Source organism: Mchenga conophoros, linkage group LG11 (genome assembly GCF_057382185.1).
Source record: "Mchenga conophoros isolate Kocher_MC1m ecotype Shallow Benthic linkage group LG11, M_conophoros_male_GT1.1, whole genome shotgun sequence".
NCBI lineage: Eukaryota > Metazoa > Chordata > Actinopteri > Cichliformes > Cichlidae > Mchenga > Mchenga conophoros.
The window spans coordinates 16,308,541-16,319,522 of NC_140536.1; the positions used below are offsets into that span (position 1 = coordinate 16,308,541).

At 39.1% G+C, this 10,982-nt stretch overlaps 1 long non-coding RNA gene across 1 annotated transcript; it reads left to right on the plus strand.

Annotated features, from left to right (window-relative positions):
* The first annotated feature begins 1,260 nt into the window (after positions 1-1,260).
* LOC146563816 (uncharacterized) lies at positions 1,261-5,972 on the plus strand. The gene is made up of 2 exons (XR_014894366.1): positions 1,261-2,260; positions 3,326-5,972. It is a non-coding gene; the product is annotated as an uncharacterized LOC146563816 (long non-coding RNA).
* The last annotated feature ends 5,010 nt before the right edge of the window (positions 5,973-10,982 follow it).

Consider the following 10,982-nt stretch of genomic DNA (forward strand, 5'->3'; position numbering starts at 1 on the left):
TTAAATAACTGAATAACTGTAGATGTCCATATGTATTCTTTGGAGACATATGTGCTATAATATAATTAACCAGACCTTGAAAACAGAACTGTTTGATAGAGGAATGCATTAAAGTCAGAAAGAAAATAGAAGAAATTGTATCCTTTTGTATTTCCTTAATATCCCAAGGAAGAGAACAGCAGGCTAAATTTTGCTTTGAAAGATTAGGTCACAAAACAGAAAGCAGATATGAAGGTAAGTATGAGGAGAAAAGAAGATTACCTCCCCTCAGGACAAACTCTTTTAAAATTAAACAGGCAGTGCTGCCTGGAGGAAGGACAAGGGCAAGATGAAAGTAGCATTTGAAAAAAATCTTAAAGCACTCGAGACATGGAGCGGGCCACCCTGCTGAAGGACCTGGAAAACCAGTGGCAAAAGCAGGTGAGCTAGCTTTTAGCAGTGGAGGAAAGGGAGACTGGGATCAGCCGGGTCAGTGAAAAAAAAGGGAGCCTTACACAAAGGTGCATCTGAAGACCTTGGCCCTGCTCATGTGAAGACGAGAAGGAGGGAAAAAACAAGCAAGAAGGAGTGGGGAAAAATGTGAATGACTGAAGGAAAGCCTCTGAAAAAAGCTTTGAAGACACCCGAGGAGAGGTGAAAGAGGTGGTAAGTCAGGTCCTCCTCTGACCTGTGTGCATTTCAAATACTCTTACAGAGCACTGGCATTTTAAGATTTAAAGATACGTGTACCAAAGCCTGATTATTTGGGGGTTGCTGAATTTCAATTCAATGTCAAAGACTAAAACTGAAGACCTTTCATCTGTACTTTTATTTTAGAATTTAGGTCGTTTCATAAGTACCCTTTTCTCATTTTTTCTTTTTCTTCCAGGTAATCGGTTGTTTCAAACCTAGTTTTAGTCTAATTTTAGTTAATTATGATAAGCTTTGTATGAATGCCTGATCTTCTCAACCCAATAAGACAGAGAAAGATACGTATCTGTATCTTTGGGCAGTTGAAAACTACATTAAGGTATCTAAACTACAGGAGACTAAACTAAATATAGAGGCAGAGCAAAAACCTTGCTAGTCAGGATAAGTGCTGTCTGTATTTATGTGCAGTCATATGTGTCTGCGTGTCTGTGCGTGAGGTGTCTTTGTCTATATGAATTTTAGGGTGTCTGTCTGCATGGTCTCTGAGGTGATGACTGTTGTACTCACACCCACTTACACACCCACTCACGCTCCCACTAATGCACGAGGCTGTTTGTTTTGACTGTGCTTGACAGTGAGTGATGGCTGATTGACAGCCTCAGCTGATTTTTGTGCTACTAAAACTGCAGCCATCCAGCTCCACACAATTCAACCACTCTTTTTGCCAGTCTGCCACCACAGAGTTAGCAACAGTCTGCGTTTTGCCTCCCTCACTTCTCCAAGCCAGTCGCACTGCACTGCGGCAAGCAGGGGAAGCAGACACACACACTCACCACTCCACTCCCAGATTTTTTGGAAGGGGAGAGAAGAGGAGCAAGCAAAGCCTTGACATAACTACGATATTTTTACGCTTCTTGATGGAGAGCTGCTGTAAAATCCAGAAATACCTTTCAAAAATCTCTGTTTTCTTGCCTTGTGCTGAAAGTTGTTTCAAAGAGGCTCGGAGCATCATCCTGACAAAAGGAATATGCACAACTCAACCTGCCTGCCAATAACGAGACACAAAAAGTGAGAGGAAAGAAAACGAAATTTGGACCTATGTGGTGGATTTTGGAAGCGAACGAACACGCAACGTTCCAAGGGTCTTTTTCTTTTTTGGACGAGATTAAGAAGGCAGGGGCAATGCCAAAGGTTTTTTCCTGCCCTCTTTTAAAAAACAGTCTTGCAGCAGCTTGGGCTCTGGCTATGCTCAATCTCCACCTGCACGTTGCTAGGGAAAAAGCACTGGAAATGTCTCCGCTAATTCCAGGATATAGATGCGGCCGGGCCTTATAATTGTGCAGCTCCTGCACTCTCCATACGCAATATAAATCATATCCAGTACAGCGGTATCCAGCCAGGCGAGCAAGCTATCCGGCAACCGGCTCCCAGCCCAGACAAATTGCATCCCCAGTGGAGGAGAAGAAGAGGCAGGAAACGATGGGCTGAATGAGTGGCAAGGGAGAGAGAGGGAGAAAGGAGAGGGGAGCTTCCAGACAGAGTGACCTACATTTAACAGTCTGGAGTTAAAGACAGAGGGAGAGGGAGAGAGAAAGAGAGAGACAGAGAGAAATGTATGAAGAAAAACAAGGTAGGGGGATGAAACCGCATGAATAAAAGATGAAAAGCAGAAGATGAGATACAGAAACAAACACAATCAGAAATTAGCCGTGGCAGAGGAGAGAGAAAGCCAATCCTCAGCGCTGTCTCTCCTACATTTTGTCTTTTTTTCCTCCATCCACTCATTTTACACCTTTCACACCCTTCCTCTCCCCATATCCAATGTTATTTTCTTCCTGCTATGTTGCTGCTTTACTTTCATCTTTTACCATTAATCATCCATTGTGTGGGGTGTCTGGGGGGAATGGAGCTGACTGTGGTGTAACTCAAGTCTCTGGCACACAAACAGCTGAGAAACAGAAAAGTCACCCCGGGACGTCGTCTTGGTTTTGCTTATGTTCTCCATATTTTTCCACAGATTTTGACTCTTTATTTTCTATTGCACCCTTCTTACTCCATATTGACCACCCACTCCAATTTTTCTCAGCACTCTTTAAACTTCATTCCCCTACGTTCAACCACCCCATAACCCCTCCCCTATATATTTACCTCTTTCTTCTTTTCTCTCCTCCCCAGCATTTATCATGTATGGCTAACTCTAACCGCAACACTTTTTCATACTGGATTATGTTATCTAGCTTCTTTTATCTAGTGTCAGTAGAGAGGAAGCATAAAAGTAGCAGCAGCAGTTATATCTATCTGTGTGTGAGCCTAACTCATGAGCTCGGCTTTATATCTATTTGATTGCCTCATGAATAGAAAGCTGCCTGTCTGAAAGCTGATGGCCTCCAAGCTGGTTCTCACAGCTTTTGTGTAGCTGACTGTACAGTTGGTAAGGTGCGATATTCAAGTGTGACTGCCTGGCTGGTTGAGCATTTGTCCATCTGGCAGCATTGGATTTATATTGTGTCATTCTGCAAGTTTTTTTTCTTTTTCATAATGATTATTACTTTTAACAAAGAGATGTCTTAATTATCTTATGTGCTCTTTTGTCTTTAAGTCTGTTTTTTTAATGCACCCACTGCAACCTTTTTATAGTTTTTACCAATTTTCCTCGTGACCCCCCCCCCATCACTTCCCTCCCTTTACATGTCAGTCCTCAGGGATCAGTGTTAAGGACAAGAGCAGGAATTGCACTTGAAGGAGAGGAAATGACATGGGTAATGGAAGAGGACACACAGGCATCTGTCAAGGAAAATCGAGGCTGGAAAGGGGGAGAAAATGATTTATTCATGAAAGAGAATTACACTGCTTTCACCTTCTTGAATAGGCTTGATCAGAATCCTGTATTTCCTTTAACTCTTTAAAGAAAAAGGTGGTGGGAGCACTTCTTCCATCAGACTGTAAGACTGTACGAACTGCTCAGACTTTTTTGGTTTATATTTATTTTATGGTTTCCAACACACTTTAAACAAATGCCACGTACATTGCATTCGTGATGCGAGAACGCATAAGTACAGCCAGCTCTTTCTGATCTCTTTTGGTTTTGCTCACACAACAAATTCCAACATCACTGAATTATTTACTTATACCTACAGTCATAAAACAAATGTTGCTAATTTTATTAGTAGGATTTCTAGTTCACATCTACTGTAAGTAACAAAAAAACAATGGAAATATCCTAGAGAAGCATTTACGATTGTGTTTGTTAGCATTCATTCTTGCTCTCTCTCTGTACACGAGTCCAGGACAGAACACACTTTGCCCTGAGACATGTGAATTTATAAATAGAGTGTTATTTCCCCTCATTGGAGCACTCTGGCAGCTTAAATAATCACTAACAAGGCTTCTGCTTGCCTTGTAACCCTGACAGATACTTGCCTTGTTTGACAAGCTTGTTTTTGCTACTGTGCTCTCTCTGTATATCAGTATAATAAGGTTGACCTTTGCATAAACATTCACACAAAGAATCAGTAGCATCCCCCATTTTCTATACCCTCGTCTTCCCACATCATATATGACAGGTCCATTATTTGTAAATGGCAACTACACAGCACATCTCTTGCTTTAAGCCACTTAGAGTAAATCACATCTGTTGGCAATGGTGTTTTCTGTCTCTGTCAAAATTGCCTACTACTAAATGTACTTATATTTTTTCCTCTGTTCGTCTCACTTTTATCTTGTTTCCTATTGAAACCTGGTTTGTAAATGTCTCTAAAATCCCAAGGGAGATGAAAAAAGCCTTCATGGCTGGCACTACTTCAACATTGCATAGTCTATTATTAGCCAAGTACATGGTGGACAATGCTAGTTGTCAGTAACAGTCATAAAAGTGCTGCAGAATTGGAGATTTTATGCAGGACTTCAACGCCAGGAAACAAATGCACTCTGCTCCATGGTCCTTAATGTAACCGCCATCTATTTGATGTTAGTGAGGAGTCTTGGTTCTCGGCAGGTTTTGCTTTAAATGTGCTTCAAATAGTATAGTGATTTTTTTATGTAACTCAAATACAGTTTATTTTTTAAACATAGTAATTTTAGCTAAATATAAATACAGATATATGAATATATTCCTAATAATAGAGGCATTTAACAAGGAAATGTGTTGTAGTGTTGCTGAATCTGGTTTCTAAATTAATGTGTGCTATGTTTCTCTTTAGTGTTGCTTTGTGTTTGACCCATAAAGTAAATTCCAAATGTGTACCTAAGAGGTAGATGTGCTGGAAAATAATCCACATCCATGGTGATGTAAGACTTTTTAGCAACAACTACGTTCAACAAATGCCACATTTCTGTTTCAATAGACCATTAGACACTAAATACTAAAAAAACCGCATTCATTCTAAATATCATTTAACATTTCTATTTCTTTAATACAAATGGTAATGAGAATTTTGAAAAACCCAGGCTTGTAGTCTTAACTCTCTCATCAGTGCCATGACACTCGTCCTCCTTGTGGTTTATTTCTAATGTCACATTGAGTCTGAATTAATGGAAATAACCGGCACACCAGGAGGTAACGTTGGCACAGTAATGCTCATGGATCAACCGGTGAACTGACCGCATAGCATTACATTAATCAAGGAAAAAATGTTTTTGCCTCTTATAAGTCACGTCCTTCACATTAAGCTTCCTCACTGTGTCTAATACAGTTCTGTCCTCAGTAGGCGGAAAAAGTGCTATATTATTCCTCATTATATTCTTTTTTGTTGTCTCAGTCATCTGCTTCCAAGACAGCACTGTTCCCTTTTCATTAACTCTTCCTGCTCAGATGCATTAGAGCAGACTGTTCTAATTATTATATGAAATGTTAGGCCTCAATAAGACAACAAGGCAATAAAGACTAAATAACAGGAAGTATCCTTAAACTATTTGAATGAAGAACAAATTGTTCACCTTTCTCCTGCTGACTTGTAGTTATATCTGATGTGTGAAAGGAGGAAAGTTAACATATACTGTTGTGATGGATTGTGATGTAGTCAGTTTGACTATCGGCTCTGAAGTCTGTCTGATGCATTAAGCTAAGCAAAAGGCATTTCTTTCAAATGATTCATCTAATTTCCTCCTTTCTTACTGACTTCCACAATGGCAAGCGAATCACTTTGATGCTGTTATGTCATTTATATTTTAATACAGCTGGTCATCTTTGGTTAACAGCCAGTAAATCCAGCAAGGCAAACACTAAATGATCAGGTAACAGGTAAGTGGTTGTCCACTAAGTTTTCTGTAAGTATATTTCAAAAGAACTGTACAAGGCAGCTATTTGTGAAAAATGTGATTAAAATTATTTTTCAAAACGCTGATTTTGTGACGTCTTTCTGCTTCTGCACATGATGACAGAAATACAGAAAATAAAATCACTTCCAAAGTAAGCACAAGATTTGTGATGTGTGTAGAGCTCCTCTGTTATAATGCCCATTATAAAATAACTGAAAGCGTCGCACTTCTTTCACTGAATCCGATCTTCTTCACACATTTTCATTCATTCATTTATTCCTACTTTTCTTGTGTTTGCTGCTAATCCAAACAAAACTTGTAACACATAACACAAAGCAGTATGCTGCTAACACTGAATTGGATTGTATGTTAATTGTATTTTGACATTTTAGAAAAACATCAAAGTGTTTACTGGAGATTCTCTCCACCATGCATAATGAAATGTGTCACTTTGGTAGTCTGCTGACACAAAGTGCTCTTTGTTATTGTTTTTGCAGCCGTCTCGCCCCTCCAGATGATGTGAGGCAGGTTTCATGTAGCAGGTCAAACCTGCTTTAAACCACTGACTCAACACTGTGACTCAGCCTGTGTTGAATAAACAGATAAAGAGATAACTCTTTTGAACTCGAATGGAAAAATCTAGCACACACACACCTCATAGTTTAAGTTTAGTGTACACAAAGCCGACTGTGTGAAACACATCTGTCCACTGTGTTCAGTTAAACTGATATAACTGTTCCCTTTCTTTTGCATTTGTAAGCAAAAATCCTGCAGATAGATCTGTTGCATAAAAATGGATTCTGCTATGCTTAAACATTTTATCATTAAAGACAAAGATTACAAGGAAACACAATATTAAGGTCAGACTAACCATTTGAAGGCACACTGTTTCTTACATTATAGTCACATATTTGTATTATTAGTTAATCTTTTAAGTAACTTGGGCAGCTTTTTAACAACACCACATAACAACAAAAGTTCAGTTCAGCTGAATTCAGGCTTATTTATTTAGCTAACTTGAGGGCTTTTATACTGCGAGATAAAGACCTAAAGGATTCCTGAGAAAACCCCAAATAATCAAGCAACTTCCCATGAGCAAGTACTTTGCAATGGTGATAAGGGATAACTCTCTTTAAACAGGATGAAACATCAGTCAAATGCAGGCTCAGGAAGGGGTACCCATCTACCGTGACCAGCTGGGGTGAGGGAAGGGAGAAGAGAAAAAGAGAGCCTAGGGAGATAGGATTACACAGACTAAGAGAGGGAGGAAACAAAAATTTAATGACATGCTGGAGCGGTATATAAACAGCTGTGACGTGAAAAACTGTGAGTGGAGATGAAATACTTAGAGCACCACATAAATCACGTAGCCGTATGAGCCTATATAATAATTATAACCCTGCACCATCACAGGGTCACCTGATCCAGCTTTAACAATAAGCTTCATCAAAAAGGAAAGCTTAGTCTGATTTTAAAAAATGGGAGCTGATTTCATGGGAGTGTGACCTGACAGTTGAAGGTTCTGCCTCCCATTCTACTTTTAGAAACCACAAGTAAGGTGGCAGTCTGAGAGCAAAGTGCTCTTTTGTGATAATGTGCTACTGAGGTCTTCAAGATAAAATGGGATCACATCAAGACTTAGTAAGTGAGGAGGACAAAGATTTTAAATTCAACTTTGGATTTGATAGGGAGTGGTGAAGAAAAGCTGATATGGGGGAAATATGATCTTTCTCGTCCCTCTGAGTACTCTCACTACAACATTTTGGATTAAAAGGAAGCTTTTAGAACGTGAAAATAATTAATTACAATACTCCAGCCTGGAATTAATGAATGTATGAATTAGTTTTTCAGCATCTGACTGAGACCGGGTGTTTTTAATTTTAGACACATTGAGGAGTTGAAAAAGTCCTGCATACTTAATGTGTGTATTGAAGGACATATCCTGGTCAAAATTTATTCCAAGATTACTGACGGTGTTGCTGGAGGCCGAAGTAATACCATCTGGAGTAAGGATCTGATTTGACGCCATGTTTCTGAGGATTTTAGGGCAGAATATAATAACCTTAGCTTTGTTTGAATTTAGGAGGAGAAATTTATGGGAAATCAAAGCTTTTTTCTTTAAGACACACCTGCACCAACTATGTTCTATAACTAATTGAATTATGCATGTGGCTTTAAAGATAAATAAATAGAGGAATAATATAGATAAAAATAGTTGGGTTTCATCTGCATAGAAATGAAAATGTATCCTAGTGTTGTGTTAATAATATTACCTGAGGGAAGCATCTATAACATAAAATGTCCAGCAAAAAACCATGTGGAACTACATGGCTAACTTCCCACATAGCAAGCAGGTCTGGCCCGGATCTGGTATCAAGCCGGCACTGCTGGCTGACTTCTGGCATGATAAGACGTATGTCATCCAGATATGGGCCAGGCCTGGTATAGATGGCACTGTCTACGTGATGGCATGCCATATCTGGCTTGATTGTGGTTTGGGTTATGTGGCCCAGGCTCATAGAAAACAGGTCTGGCCCAGATCTGGCATCAAGCTGGCACTTCTGACTGACCGGTGTCTTGGCAGAGTGTATGTCAACCACATATGGGCCAGGTCTGGCAATGATGGCACTATTTATGTTCCTATTTTAGTTAGAAGATCCAAATGCCATGTTGCAATACTATACTGCTATGGTAGCTAATGTTTCAAATGCAGGTCTGACAAGTTTGTGAGTGTACACTTTATCCAAAACCTAGTAACGGTTTACTCGTGTTTACCACTGGGTGGCTGTAGCTCGGGCGGTAGAGCAGGTCACCTGCTGATCGGAAGTTTAGTGGTTCGATTCCTGGCTCCTCCAGTCTGCATGTCAAGAGTGTGAATATGTATGTAGTTAGAAAGCTCTCAGTTAAGAGAAAGTGTGTGATTGGGGGAATGTGGCATGTTGTATAGAGCACATTAAGTATTCTGGGAGAGTAGTAAAGTGTTAGACAATAATCAGTCCATTTGCTGTCTGAACAGAGTTTCGGCATGTTACTTTTGCCCTGTTTTGCATGTTCTGGCACATGTTGTTATTACATGGCTTGATTAAGGTACACATTAGAGGCTGATATCTGGGGCCAGAGCTGAAACTATTCTGGGCCAGCACAGGGCCAGCAGTCTGTCTACAACTGGCCCGTGGCTGCACACCACCTACAGATGGCTCACATACTGCAAAGATTGACGGCCCTTTGGTGGCCCAGATCAGGTTTGCCGGAGGTAATCCACACATGGGCCAGCATAGGACCAACAGTGTGTATGCAACTGGCCTTGTGCTGGCCTATGTGTGGCCTTGTGCTTAATAAGGATGGAAATTGTTCTAGAATTAGCTAAGATAGTTCGATGAAGTAAGGACTTTTTACCTTTTTTTAATATGCATATTAAATTGTGGTGCTGAGTAATGATCATACTTTTTTGATCGGTCTTCTAGGAATGATGTCCAATAAAGATGTAGATGATTTAGAGGAAGATATTATTGAAGTTAATTCAGAAAGATCAATAGGCATGAAATAGTGTAATCAAATATCAGCAGTTATTAAAGTTGCTGTAATTAATCATATGTCTGAGGGATGACTCTGAATATTTTTTTTCTCTTATGGTTGGAATTTTATTTTTAAAGAAATCTTTTTTTAGAGAGCAAAAAACTATAACAAAGACTTATTTAAATTAGTACAATGCCATTTTTACTTTAAGGCATTTGAGAATCATCAATTTGACTCTTTGATTTGACACTTTCTTTTTTTGGAGTGACTGTATTCAGGGCCATAAACCATAAAGATATAATACTATTACCAAGATAATTGACTTCTGTGGGAGTGAGGTTCTTGTAACTGCTCTTAATTGTGTTGGTACAAAGAATTCTATTGAACATAGAAGGAAGAACTTTAAATTGTGTTACAGCATTTTCAGTGAAATATCTAGTGTACCGAAAATGTTTTCCAGTTCGGTGTAGTCCATTATTATAAAATTAAATGTTATTAAGAAATTGTCAGACAAAAGAGGGTTTTCAGGAAAAACTGTTCAGTGCCATATGTACGTTACTTTACATTTTGAGAAAAGCCAGCTGAGTCTAATAATTCAATACAGTATTGAGGCTGTTATTGGCAAAATATATATGAATGTTAAAATAATTTCCTTGGCCTTTGCCTTGAGGATTCTGACAGTTAATATAACTTCAGTTGTTGATTCATTTAAACTATCATATTCATTCTGCTGCAGCCAGGTTTCTGTGAGGCAAAATAAATCAATCTTTTAATCAATTAAGTCATAAACTGTCAGGGACTTGAAAGAGAGTAATCTCGTGTTTTTAATACTCCACATTTATTTATTTATTTTTTGTTCTTTAGTACAGTTAAAAAAGTATTTTTTTCTTGTGATTTTTCATAATTCAAATATTTTTTTCTGGTATTTTGTTTGTTCTTAGGTGGTCTAGGACAGCGGTCCCCAACCTTTTTTGCGCCACGGACCGGTTTATGCCCGACAATATTTTCACGGACCGGCCTTTAAGGTGTTGCAGATAAATACAACAAAATAAAACTAGTACCGGTACCGAAAAAAGACGATTTATTCATAACACACGTGAAACGACCCAGAAAAACAAGTAAACGACAAAAACGATAACAAAATTATGCTAAAAACCCTGAAAACCATACATTTCACACCCGAACCTCAACTCTCGCGGCCCGGTACCAAACACAGACCGGTACTGGTGACCGCTGGTCTAGGAGCAGACAGTCTCCACAGGATTTGGTTTATTGGTGGCTATGACAGTCATGCAGATGCATTAAATAATTAAAGTCCCCATTTAAATGAATTACTCTATTAAATTCAGGACTACTGTATTACTGTAATCCTGAATTTACTAGACTGTGCTTACTGTAGGCGGTAATTAGATTGAAATGAACAAACCTGAAAAATGTGAACTGGTCACTCAAGGGATTGAAGCTTGACGTGTAGTTCTGGTTCAGCCTTTAAGTCTGACGTCATTAGCCGTTTCCGGGTCCAAACTCCGCTACAGGTCCTAAAGTCAAAAGAATACTGCAGCACCACTGAGAGTTACAAA